General features: G+C 38.2%; 1 long non-coding RNA gene across 1 annotated transcript; it reads left to right on the forward strand.

The window, feature by feature from the left end:
• The first annotated feature begins 6888 nt into the window (after window positions 1–6888).
• Window positions 6889–13266, forward strand: LOC148145326 (uncharacterized). Its single transcript, XR_015761422.1, has 3 exons — window positions 6889–7063; window positions 7588–7653; window positions 10134–13266. It is a non-coding gene; the product is annotated as an uncharacterized LOC148145326 (long non-coding RNA).
• Window positions 13267–14693: the final 1427 nt, after the last annotated feature.

Here is a 14693-nt window from a genome sequence, read left to right on the forward strand (position 1 = left end):
CAAATAGACTTTAAAGTTCCTACGGAAGCAGTTTCAAGAAAAGCATTAGCATTCTCTTCAACCACCTGCCAATATTTAAATCTGAAACCAATATCACTCAAAACAAAACAAATTATTTGATCATTTATCGCTTTGTTATTTGTGGGACCTTGCTGTGTACCAGTTGGCTGCCAAACATCCTAGACTTCAAAATCATTTCATTAATTGTAAAACACTTTGGTTTGTCCTGAGATTATGAATGATATTGTGTAGATGGGAATCTTCCTTTCATCGTATTACATTTAGAACCAGTAATTCTTTGTCACGTAAATAATAGAAAACCTGTTCTGATAAATACATAAGGCTGCACATCAGTGTATGTTAAGGTAAAGCTTTGTCCGACTTATAATACGATGAGATCAAGTACTTACAGTTATTATGTGTAGCTACACTCTGCTTGTGTGCTGCCTGTCACTATGTGTGGATATATATTTGAAGAGTCGATTGATCTCAAGACATTGATTTGACTCATGTTGATCTGCTGTTTGAAAAAAAAAGTGTTCTTGTTGCTGACATGAGCTTGTATCATGGTCATGTTTACTTTTTCCAGAGAATTGCAATGTGATCTGCAATACTGAGATAACCTGGTAGATTCTCAATGAAACGATCCATAAACTGTTGAAATATATCCTGGCTGATGGATAACCTGATTAGTAACCTGGGAAAGCAGTATGTAAAGACTGGAGTTTTAAAAGTCATCAGTTCCTTGGATTCTCGGAAAAGAAACACAGACCAATATCCATTCTTGACATCAAGCTTGGAAAAATCCTTTGCACCCGAAAACTTGTGGTTAAGCACTTCCAGGAATTTTGTGTCTTAATTTTGTGACATTCGATCTAATCACTTACGTAGATAGTACTTTTCTTCAAAACATGAGCAACGGATTTGGGGTGGACATCATCTTTCAGTTGCCTTTTGAAATTACCACTAGAATCAGATTGAGTAGTTGGTCAGGCTAGGAATAGACTCAATATTTGGTGTTAAAATCGGTGTTTGTTACCCCATGGATCATAGTATGCATGCTGTAAGACCAATGATAGAAAGCCCCACTGTTTCTACAATGCAAAAGTGCTTTGGGTATCCACGATAATGAGTGATAATGATATTTAAGACGTCTATTCCCAATGCATGGGATGTCAGAGACACTGTAAGCAGTTAGTTCATTGGGTATGGATTACACCACAATTTACCAGTTTTAGGTAGTTTTTACTTGAGGTCTATAAAGGGATGATAAATCACACTTGCAACAATATCAGTTTTGCCATATGATGGATGTTGTACATTTTATTTGTGGTAAATCGTTTGGGTGACTTCAGATTTACCAAGTGTCTATGTGCTGTGTAAATTGGCCACATGTACAATGTAACTATAGCCTGCAAAATGTAATGTTGCAACTACCTCTTAGACTGTGTTGACATTCTTGCGTGCCATAGATGGGAGTTTGGAAATATCTCGGGATTGTTCCTTGGTCAGCTGCTGATGTGGATTTATGATGCACTTTGGGTTTCTTGGAGCATTTGGACATCTGGCACATTTTAGCCCAATGCCCTCTGTCAGAATATAGCTTGCAAATGCCACAAAATTCTGAGTTCTGTTTTGGTGATTTAGATCTAGAATGACTGCATTGATGGTTGCAGTAGTTGTTGCAGTGTCAGGCAGCTGTAGATGTTACTGTCCTGCTGAAATGGTTTTGAATTTGTGTCTTTCATTGAGCAATGAATCAATAGTATGATGTTTAGATTAGTCTACAGATGCTTTTGGAAAGATTAGATAAGCGTAGAAGCAATGATCAATTCCATCAGCCTTTTCGTTAGGTTAAATTCAATGAAATTACAAGGACATCATCAAATGTTTCACCTGGTTGTTGTGAGGCAGACATTAACTCAAGTCTTTGAATTCTGATTGACTTGGACTTTAAGCTGGTTTTATAAATTGGTTAATTTTGTATTGGCCTTTTGCATTCATTGCTAGAAATACTGATGGACTTTATTCTTCTCAATCATTCATGTCCCAAAGCAATAACTATCTTTCTTTATTAGTTGTCTGTTGATTGAGGAAATGAAGATCCAGACTTTTTTGAGTAACTGAATTTCTGACAGAATTTCACTAGATTACCAGTTCATGCTTAGCTATTTAATTTCTATCATTGTTGTGTTTTTTGTACTCTTTACTAATTGCAATTTTGCAAAGGAACTGCATTGCAGGGAAATGCTTCATTTATTCTGCATTGGCTTCCCTCTTTACATTTAACTGCTTGTTATTGCATTTTCTTAATATAATACAACTGAACAGTGCTTACGCATCATGTTTGTATAAAGAAAATACCAGAGTGATGTCAAAGTTTTTTGTTATTTTCATGCAGTTGCTGAAGAAAAGGAAATGGTGGAATAAACCCTTGCTTGTGTACAGGGAAGCCTTAATAATTGATTTTCTGAACATTAGGTGTCCTGGTCCTCCTGTGAACTTCCTTAAAAGTGGCCTTTTTTTAAAAATGTGGAGGTGTCTGTGTTGGACTGGGGTGAACAAAGTTTTTTTTTAAAAAAAACATCACAACACCGGGTTATAGTCCAACAGGTTTATTTGGAAATACTAGCTTTCAGAACCCTGCTCCTTAATCAGGTAGCTGTGGAACAAGATCATATGACATTGATCTTTTGCTATAAATTCTGTGTCATGCATGCAACTGATACGATATAATGAACAAACCGAAATTGCTGTTAAGGCTTTCATCTTTTAGAATGGGTTGCAGGTTAACAGCAATCTAGGTTTCTTCGCTACATTGTATCAGTTGCATGCATGACACTGTGATCGTTTGCTATAAATTCTGTGTCTTATGATCCTACCCCACAAGCTACCTGATGAAGGAGCAGTACTTTGAAAGCTGGTACTTCCAAATAAACCTGTTGGACTATAACGGTGGTGTTGTGATTTTTAAAAACTTTTCTTTATAAAAACAAAAGTGCTCACATTTCCTATGTTGTGATTGCAATGTGTTATTACATTTTGTAGGGTTTAGTTTTGGTTGTTAATTGTGAACTTTGTAAATGTATTAAAAGTTAACTTCAGCACTGAACTTGGGTGTTTTATGGATATGTTAAGAAACATTTATCATGTGCCACTGCTGCTATTAACTTCTTTTCAACCCTTAGGGTTATCATAGAATCATAGAGATGTACAGCGTGGAAACAGACCCTTCGGTCCAACCCGTCCATGCTGACCAGATATCCCAACCCAATCTAGTCCCACCTGCCAGCACCTGGCCCATAACCCTCCAAACCCTTCCTATTCATATACCATCCAAATGCCTCTTAAATGTTGCAATTGTACCAGCCTCCACCACATCCTCTGGCAGCTCATTCCATACACGTACCACCCTCTGCGTGAAAAAGTTGCCCCATAGTTCTCTTTTATATCTTTCCCCTCTCACCCTAAACCTATGCCCTCTAGTTCTGGACTCCCTGACTCCAGGGAAAATACTTTGTCTAATTATTCTATCCATGCCCCTCATAATTTTGTAAACCTCTATAAGGTCACCCCTCAGCCTCCGACGCTCCAGGGAAAACAGCCCCAGCCTGTTCAGTCTCTACCTATAACTCAAATCCTCCAACCCTGGCAAAATCCTTGTAAATCTTTTCTGAACCCTTTCAAGTTTCACAACACCCTTTCAATAGGAAGGACACCAGAACTGCACGCAATATTCCAACAGTGGCCTAACCAATGTTCTGTACAGCTGCAACATGACCTCCCAACTCCTGTACTCAATACTCTGACCAATAAAGGAAAGCATACTAAACGTCTTCTTCACTATCCTATCCACCTGCGAATCCACTTTCAAGGAGCTATGAACCTGCATTTCAAGGTCTCTTTGTTCAGCAACACTCCCTAGGACCTTACCATTAAGTGTATAAGTCCTGCTAAGATTTGCTTCCCCAAAATGCAGCACATCGCATTTGTCTGAATTAAACTCCATCTGCCACTTCTCAGCCCATTGGCCCATCTGGTCCAGATCCTGTTGTAATCTGAGGTAACCCTCTTCACTGTCCACTACACCTCCAATTTTGGTGTCATCTGCAAACTTACTAACTGTACCTCTTATGCTTGCATCCAAATCATTTATGTAAATAACAACAAGTAGAGGACCCAGCACCGATTATCTCTGGTTTATTTTCTGTCCCACCGCATAACTGCTGTTGCAGAGCCTACAGACGACTCCTAACAGTGCATTATTCCCCTTTATATTTCTTACCTTTATACCTATCGATGTTACATGATCCAATCTTAGATTTTTTCTTGCTATTGCACTTATTCCATCTCGTACTAACAACACAGCCCATCACTCTTCACTTCCTGGCTGTCCTCTCGCAAATTCTCATACCCCTGAATATTTATTTCCCAGCTTTCATCTGTTTGTAACTGTATTTCTGTAATGGCTATCAGATCATGTCCATTAACCTGTATTTGTCATTTATTCATTTATTCTGTTCTGAATACAATGTACATTCCTGTCCCTCTCTGACATCAATATCAAACTGGTTACTTTATAAGCTCACTTATCTCCTTCCTGAACTCTGGTTTGTAAAGTTTGTTCCATGGTTCCATTGTTCATTCACATGGGCTCAGAACCCATATTTGGTCCTGACATGTATGACAATCTGTGTTTCAGTAAAATTAAAGTCCATAATACTGACATTTTTAAAAAATGCAGTCTAAAAACACAAAACATGAACCAGTTACAACAAAAAAACAATTACATTACAGTGCAATAATCACCAGCTTCATATCCCAATTCTGTCCAATGCACCCCATAATTGCACACCTTGATAATACTGTTCATTGCAATCATAGTAAACCACTCCAATAATATTGCGTATTACATCCCGTAATGACAAACCCAAATAATATTGACCCATTACACCCCAATAGTCCTGTCCATTACACCCCATAACAGTCACTAATGCACTTAACTGAATGATGTGTATTCCCTTCGTAATGTGATAAGGTGGTGACATTAAGTTATTTGGTTAATTTACCTCATTATAAAATGGGCAGTTAGTGGATTTCTGACTTGCTGTGTGCTTCTTTTCGTCTCCCACCTTCACATAAATCACTGGGTCAGTGTTGACTCCAATTAATTTTCGTGCCTCAAGTACATTGATTGATTGTTATCTGGAAATTCTGTATTACTGCTTGCTTTCACCATGATGTGATTTTCTATATGTTAGCTCACCATGAAAAGGGGAGCTCTAATTGAGCCAGAGTTTATTAATAAATAACACTAATGGTGTCACAGACTTAAATACACAATCTTGGTTTATAGGTACCTTTTAGCCAATCTGTTCAGAATTGTGACTATAGACCTCTGCAGCAGCCAGGTAATGAGTTCAGGCACCTGATAGAGGTAGGGACACTATCAGTGCACCATAAGCACCCTCTTATATTTGCTAATACATACGTAGCAGACTGACTGTTTGCTAACAGACTAACCGAAAGGAGAATAAGATCTCTTATACTTGAGTGTCACGTTTCAGAATACTGTTTTTAAAAAAAGGTATTGAATCTTTGAGGATTCTGCAATAATATGATGCTTTTGACTTGAATGTTTCAGATGATGTAGTAGTGTTTTGATATGGTTTTCTTCATTTCTCATTATAAAGGAATGAAAAAAAAAGGAACATTCTTAAAATGAATGATAATAAGAATTTTGAATAACAGCTTTTTCCTTGAGGCAGTGGAAGGATTATTTGCACCAGAAAGTCGAGTAAACATCAAACGAAAAGGAAATGTGTATGAATACCAATTACTAACAATATTTTGATTAAAGTTATCAAAGACCAGTTTCAGTCAGATCTCTACAGAATTAGAAGCACCCAAAATCATTCAAAGTCACATAAAGTGAACTTGTTCATATTCTTTGCTAGCACTGGTTTAGCTAATGGCCATGTTCAGGTAGAAAAATATTGATTGTGTGTAAATGCATATCCATGTCAAATGCTTCTGTTTCAAATACTCCACTGAAAGGTTTCTGGTAAAAACATTGCAGAAATCAGTTTTATTGTCATCTGTGTGCATTAAAAATTTGATTAAATATTTAGCAATTGAGGTGGCTTTTAAAACTATAAATATCCACTATTATGGTAACAGAACTTGCGGATTTTTTGAATTAAATATCACAGTTGATGTGATTTTGCCTCTGACAGGGTATTTTACTTGATAATGCAATGCTTATGTTATCCATCATAATAAAAGAAGTTGGATGTGGATATCATGGTCTTAAATCCAACAGATTATTATTATTATTATTATTATTATTATTATATTAATATTATAATACAATCCAACAGATTGTTTTATATACAAACATTACACTCACTAATGCATAGATGGCTGGCCTCAATTCACACTTATATTACACAGAGCAGTAGGCTTTCCTTAGCATGTCATGCTTCGAATGATCCAGGTGAGGTGAAGTCTGCGGTCTTTATGCTGTCATATTGCATGCCATGATACAAAGATGAAAACATGTACATCCATTTTAAAAAAGGTATACTGACATCTCATAGAGATACACAGACATGCTGAATGTGAAACATTACACAGCATCCCTTTTTCACAGTTAAAATCATACCCCTATCAGACATATGTGGCTATCCAAAGGCACCAGTTGCCATTTCAATAATCATGCACTGGTGTTTACAAAACCAAATTTCAAACTTCAGTGTAATGCTTTGGGGTCCTGATATTTTCTTAATTGTTCCGGACATTTGTAGAAAGTCTGGTTGTGTTAACATTTTTAAGCCCTCTTTGCCAATTAAACATTTTTTTATATTCACTCACAGGACATATGTGTCGCTGGCTGGCCAGCATTTATTGCCCATTCAAATTGAGAAGGTGGTGCAGAGCTGCCTTCTTGAACTGCTGCAGTCTATGTGCTATCGGTAGACCCATAATGCTATAAAAGGAAGGAATTCCAGGATTTTGACCCATTGCCAGTGAAGGAAGTGTGATATATTTCCAAGTCAAAATGGTGAGTTGCTTTGAGCTTGCACATCATGATATTCTCACGTATCTGCTGCCCTTGTCCTTCTGGATGGAAGTGATTATAGGTTTGGAAGGTTTACAATGGCTAACAGGTCTTAGAGACCAAGAGGTTCCTGCAGTAATTTTAGATTCCATACAGTGTGGAAACAGGCCCTTCGGCCCAACCAGTCCACACCGATCCTCCGAAGAGCAACCCACCCAGACCCATTCCCCCTAACTAATGCACCTAACTCTATGGGCAGTATAGCATGACCAATTCACCTAACCTGCACATCTTTCGATTTTGGGAGGAAACCGGAGCACCTGGAGGAAACCCACACAGGCATGGGGAAAATGTGCAAATGCCACACAGACAATCGCCAGAGGCTGGAATCGAACCTGGCTCCCTGGTGCTATGAGGCAGCAGTGCTAACTATTGAGCCGCCGTGCCGCCCCAAGGGAATTTTGGCAGAACCCCAAGGGAAATTGCAATGGGGACACTTTAACAAACACTACTTTGCTTTGTTTAAGGAACAAGGCAGCAGAAGTAATCATTTCTCTGAGAGTTACAATGGAAAATATATTTGTGGTTGTCAGGTAAGCATGAATACCTAACTTAGCATTGCTGCGTAGTCTGTAATGAGATAACATTTGAAAGAAAGCTTTCCTACATGATTAATAGTATAGTAAGGAGTGGCTTATGACAAATATTGAGAAATAATCCCTATTGCAATCTCAAACATGCCCAGAATCATTATTTTTGCTACATACATGGAAGTATGCATGGTTTTATTATGAAATCAAAATAATTTACATAGATAGGAATAAGGTTAAAACATTCAATCCCTCTAAACTGTTCCATAATTTAAATTGCTGATCTGTACCTTTACTTCATTTACCCATCAGATTTATATTTCTTGCCTACTAAGAGGTGTTAATTCTGGAGTTACATTTTAATTGAACCAACAAGCATTTCTATTTGGCCACAGAATCCCACATTTCCATTATCCTTTCTAATACTTTAAAAAGTTTACTCTTATTTGGCATTGCCCTAATTTTAAGATCTTCCCCTGCTCCTAGATTCCCAACAGAGGAGATAGTTTCTCAATATGCACTTTGTGGAGTTCTGTAAAGACTTTAACCACTTCAGTTACATTAACCCTCAACTTTCTAAACATGGAAAAGTACACGTGGTCAGCTTGCTATAAAACATACTTCAACCATTTAATCCCATTTTCATTGAATAAAACTCCACCATCTGAGGCTAACATGTCCTCTTGGGTCACTAACAAAGTTCAGTGGACACCAGGATTAATTATCAACACCATTTAGAAGTGATAACCAACCAGTTGAAGAGGTATGCTAAATTCTTGCTAAACATTTTCTAAATAAACTTTGCTTTAAACTAAATTGTGAACTAGTCAAATCTTGCCTTTCTTGTTTAAAAGGAAACTGGAATTTCACTCTGGACTAAGTACTATTTAGACAGGCATTTTCTAAAAAGAAAATCAGCCGTAATCCCGGTTAAAAGTAAGGTACAAAACCCTCTCCAATATTGAAAGTATCCCCATCAGGAATGTGAAAATATAGTAATGTGTAATCTCCAAAGAGACTGCTATCTGCTTTGTATTTTCTGGTATTCCTTGATAATACCCAGTGTCAGAAGAATTTTCATGCTCAGGTTGAATGGAAGCTAAGTTTGAAAGGAGTGTCGGCTGGGCTGAGAATTGGAGATATGTTGTTTAGCTTGTTGGACACTACGAAGACTGTGTATGCATACAGGTGTTAGAATGCTCAGAATGTGCAGTCATTGTTTTCAGTTGAACTGAGTGAATGGTATGTCATACACATCTGCCCGCAAGGTACCAGCAGTCAGATGCAAGAGACTTCCACATACAGCTGTGATTTTAGATGATAAAATTAATCTATTGCCAATGGTATTTAACCAACTGAACACTGAATGTAATTCATGGCTTTGAGAATAAAACTCTGTTCTTATGAGACATGCAAATTTTAACTATACCTTTATTCAGTGTAATATTCTTTTAACTTCATATTCTGCACCCAAACCTTTTCCTGGGATTCTGATGCCAATTGTAATGCCTCTTCTGCCATCACAACTGTGATCAGCAAAATTAGCACAGACTGGAGATTGAACTGGACTAAGTTAATACCACACAGCATGGTGCTTTTCACCTGTTAAGCCACCAAGAGATTTAGTTGTTTCAAGATCACAGTAAATTAGAAGGTGAAACAACTGTGACTACGCTTGTCAACTGGTAGAAGCAGTAAACATTGAAAGCACATCAGGACATTTCTGAAATATCCTCCACTGAAATGCTGTTTGAGGCTGGAATTGGAATTCTGGATGGAATAGAATGAATAAGCTTTCTTGGGAAGGCTTTCCTTCGATACTCCTAATCAGTTTACACTTAAGTTTGACTACAATGCATAAGGTGTCTCGGTGACCCCAACAAGCCTGTTGATTTTGAAGAATGTTTTCATGAATTAATTTGTTTTAAAATGTTGCCCAGTGCTTGAAGTGAAAGTCTGTGTATTTGTTTTAGTGGCAAAACTATGTACTGAAATACACAAGGTTTGCAATTAACTGACATACTTTGATCGTGGGTGAGGCTGCATTCATAACTGATCTATAACGTATGATGTCTGTTCAAATTTGTCAACATTATGACTTGTGTTGGTCCCAGTTGGTTGAGAGCATTATGTTTTCCTTGGCCTAGTGAACAGCTGAGTCGTACAGACCAAAAGTCTCCAGTTTTTAATTTCTGAATTGCACCAAGTTAACCTGTCTCTTCAATAAATTTGCTCATCTCGGCAATAAAATTATCCAACAAAGCTTGTTAAGCAAGATCTGGTTATTCTGAAGTCAACAGTTGTCAATTGTTTAATTATTTTCAAATTGATGATTTTAAAATAATTGCTAAAATGATGAAATTATTTTTAAAGCTATATATTGAAGATAAATGGTCCTCAATCAGTTGTTTGCCTTTTAAAATATTGTAAATGTACACTACTTGATGTATTACTGAAATTACTGCTATGTGATCTTATTTCAGGACCATGATGTCAAATCTGATACTATTCCTTTCCTCAGACAACCAAAAGGTTGAACTGGCACATTTGAGGTAACTTATGTCATTTATGTTCATCTTTGTCAAGTACAGTACCTTCCAAGATATGGAAAATGGTCTACGCAATCCAGGACTTCATTGTTAATATTAATTAATGGACTAAGGTGTTGGGCTTTGAGGACTGGTTGGAAGAGGACTTCAGTTTTCCAGGTATTGAGTGAAAGGCCCACTTTCTCGTCGGATTTGGAAAAAAAGAGTCAACATTGGGCTTGATTTTAGTTTCTTAGTAAGCACAGATGTGACATCTGCATACAGGAGCTGAATGTCAGAGGTTGGAATGGTTTTAGATGAAGGTGGCATAGATTGAACAGGTTCCTCTCTGTTCTTTACACGTGGGAAATATGCTGGAGGCAAGATGCAGTAATGCAGTGACGATGATAGAGAGAAGAGGGATGGAGGGACCCAATCTTGTTTGACCCCAGTCTTTCTTAAGGATTGGAGGTGGTTCCTTTGAGGATCATGTCATAAAGTAGGCAGAGTATGATGAAAAAGATTGATTACCAGGCAACAGTGTTCTTTGTCCCATCCATACCACTCCAATCCTATCCTATTTGCTTCAGAAATGTGGACTACCCACAGCAAACATCTCAAGCCACTGGAGAAACACCAGCAGCAGTCACCTGAAGGTTCCTCCCTGTCTGGTGGCAAAAAAGATGGTCCAACATTAGCATCCTTTTCCCAAACCAGCATGTCTGGTATTGAAGAGCTAAATCATTTAAAGTTTGCTCCACTTCATTGTACATATTATTTGATTGTTTGTCAACAGACTCTGAAGCAACTTCCTGGCAGCACTGAGTTTTAGGAGGAGAGCAGAAATATCTCAGGGATGACCTTAAAGCATGCCTCAAGATACCCAGTATTCCCACTGACAATTGGAGAGCTTGGTTTTTGACTGACACAATATGGATCGATAACCCTGTTCGGGAGCATACAGAGGCCAAGTTGAAGGTTGGATTTTGTTAACAAAACACGAGAGCTCTGCATTTCTGACAGGAGATTCCAATTAGATGTGTAGGTTGCCAAGAAATGAGGGTTCCAGGCAGCTAGGGTCTAGGGTGCCAAGTGGATAGGATGCTATAGGTAGATGATAAGTTGCCAGCGGTAAGCTGCAAGATGGATCGGGAGCAGTTGGTAAGGGGATTAGGGGATTGATGGATTGTTTGAATAGGGGTAGGAGAATTCGGGTTTGGTTGGGGAATAGAGGTGAGTGTCAGGTCAGGCAGTGGGAAACTGGGAGGGCTAGGACCTGAAGATGGGGAGGGGTGGGACACAGGCAGTTTAAATCTGGAGCTCAGGAATAGGAAGCTGACGAAGGGGAGAGTGGATCAGAAGCTGGAGAAGGTATATGTGGCCCTGAGCAGGGCAATGGGATCAGGTGCTGGGGTCTAAAGTTGGGTCAGGTCAGGAAGGGGGTTTCAGATCCAATTTAAATGATATTCAGAAGTTTCCAGAGGTAAAGCAATTGCCCACTCATCTTCAATTTCCTGGACAATTACTTTGGCAGCTACTGCAATGAGGATTTTGCAGGGTCCTTGTGCACAACTCTTCTCTATGCTGGAATGATGATTTCCTGGCCATTGTAAAATCTGGGCCAGTGTTATTATTTGAAAACTTGGAATCCAAGATGGAGAGAAATGGACATTACTTTTCAGTTCTGTGAAGGTCATACTTTGTTCTTCAAAAAGTCAGAGTCATTTTGAACAGCGAGTACAAAATAGTATTTACCAACATTCATTAGAGTTAAGCTAAATAACCAGCAAGCCAGCTGGGTAGGTAATTGCTGGAGAAGAAACAGGAACAGGTTCTTGCTGGGAGAACAGTCATAATATCTGAATGTTGCTTGAAGCTATCTCTAAGCAATCATCTGTGGAAAAGTCCCAAGTTGCTTTAGATGTCAGTGAAGAGAAAGCTCCAGAAACAAAGCTATGGAGGTTTCAGAGAGGTAAACATTCTATAAAAGGATTGTGAAGACATGAGTTTAGCAAACCCATGTTAAATAAGAGAGCTGTGGAGAGACAGACCTAACCTGGACACTTTAAGGAAAATTAGTTTCATATTTCTGTTGAGGAGAAAGGTAATATCCTTTAAGTTGAAAAGATTAAATAGTTAGCTCATTAGAATTGATATAAATACAATAATTAGACTCAACAAAATTAATTTCAGAAATGTAGGTAGAGAGTTCCTTGAGGAGTTTACAGACAAGATGGATGGTGAAAGATTGGGTGGGGTTTAGCTTAATGGATATTGTATTACACAATGGATCACTGGAGAATGTTAGGATGCATTAAAATGAAGGAAAGGGTAGCAAACAATGGATCAGTTTTCTCACTTGTAAAGTGTCCATTGAAGGTAGTGTCTCAGAGTGGTTAGAAATGAGTAACAAGTTTCTGATTTTCAAACAGCTTCTTTCCACTGTGTACATCAACATGGGGTTGGAGGAAATGCAGATGATGTCAAATAGGAGACATAATGAATAATTCTAAGGACCAAAGAAGGCTGCAAGCGATATTGCTAAACAAAATGGTGATGATGGCATTCACTGTTAGGAGCTGAAAAGTGAAGTTTGGTTAAAAATATGAAAAATTATACTTTAAATGAAAGAAAACTGGGTATTGAAAGGATGCTCGAAATTGGAAGTTTAGGTTCACAAAACATTAAAAACAGAACCTCCACTTAATCTGGCCAGAAATGTATCAACCAATTTATTTGATGTTAGGGCAAGCAATACAGAGGAGTAGGTTTCTTCTGATCAATTGCATGAAATGGCCAATAGTCAATTGAAAGCCTATTTTATACAATGCTTAACTTATTTCTCCATTAAAGTCTTCGGAAAAGAAAATTATTCAGATAGTAAAGCAGGCTGCTGACTGTTGTGTATCGTTAGACTCAAAGAGTTAACCCTGAGGAGTACATTAAGCACAACCCAATATGTAATGTCATACAGACTTGGGGTGGAAGAACAACTTGAAAATCTTGAAGGTAGATCTAACATCTAGGTCTCCCTCAGTCTTGATAACAATGTCTGTTAAATGAATGTAACATGTATTTCATTGCCATCCTTTTACTAAACTACATCTTGTTTCAGACAAGAGCTCCTTTGTGTCATATTACCTCATGGCATTCTTCTACCATACAAGCCAGTCAGATCCCTTAGCTCCCAAACTAAAGTGACATGGTGAGAATGCACTATACAACAATGTATTACTCCAAGACTAATTCAAAGAGTCTAAAAGTCAAGATGGAATTTTTGAAAGAAAGATATTGAAGTCATAGGAACTATGATATAAGCATTGATTTGTATAAAAAAAGAGAGACAGAGAAATTAGACTGTTTCCTGGTGCATTTATTAAAATGGTGAAGGAATTGGACAAACTAGATAGAAATATACCATGTTTCCCAGAGGTTGATAAATCTGTATCAGGAGGACATGATATTAGATTAAATGCTCATGATTTAGCATATAGAGCAGCAGGAAGATACCAAAGGACTGAAGCAATCCATGTCCAAATGCAACAAGACTTGAACAACATCTAGACTTGGACTGGTAAGTGGCGAGTTTCATTCACAAAAGTACCAGGCAATGACTACCTTCAACAAGAGAGAATCTAACCATTACTAATGCCATTGAATGTCAAGGGTATCATTAAATCCCCTACTTTCAACATCCCGGGGTTAACATTGACCAGAAACTCAACTGGATTTGTCATAAATACTGGTCATAAGAGCAGGAGAGAGGCTTGGACTACTGTGGACTATGTCTAGCTGATAATCCTGAAACTTGTACCTCCTGACTCCCAAAGCCTGCTTAACATCTACAAGGCCCAAGTAAGAAGCGCAATGGAATACTCCATACTTGCCAGGATGAGTTCAGCTTCAACAAGCTTGACACCATCCAGGACAAAACAGCCCAAATTGATTGGTACCACATCCACAAACATATTCTCTCCAATACTGACACAGCATTGTCCATCAGCCAGAAGATGTACTTCAGAAATTCACCAAGTCTCTTCAGACAGCACCTTCCAAACCCATGACCACTTCTGCCCAGAAGGTTTGGGGCAGTAGATACATCAGAACATCATCTGAAAGATCCCCCCCAAGCCACTCGCTTTAAAACAGATAGCAATTGTGAAGAAATAGCAAGGTCAAAATTCAGGAACTCCCTCCCTTGTCAGTACTATGGGTGTACCTACATTGGATGCACTGCAGTGTTTAAGAAGGCAGCTCACCACTACCTTCTCACTGACAAGTGATACAGAATAAGACTTTGGCCCAGCCAGCAATTCCATAAATGAATAAATAATGGAAATAGTTTCCACAATGTTGTGAGGATGAGGAGTGCATGGAGTTAGTGATTGAAGCAGAGACCCTGTTGACCTTTAAGAATAGCTTAGAAAGCTGATTGAAGAAAAAGGGGCATTAAAGGGTTGGAGTAAACGGCAGGCCTGTGAGATCGTGACTCATGCTTGTAATGAAGGATAAATG

The sequence above is a fragment of the Chiloscyllium plagiosum genome, unplaced genomic scaffold (genome assembly GCF_037043375.1).
Source record: "Chiloscyllium plagiosum isolate Xiang-an unplaced genomic scaffold, Cpla_swu_hap1 HiC_scaffold_25, whole genome shotgun sequence".
NCBI classification, from domain to species: Eukaryota; Metazoa; Chordata; class Chondrichthyes; order Orectolobiformes; family Hemiscylliidae; genus Chiloscyllium; species Chiloscyllium plagiosum.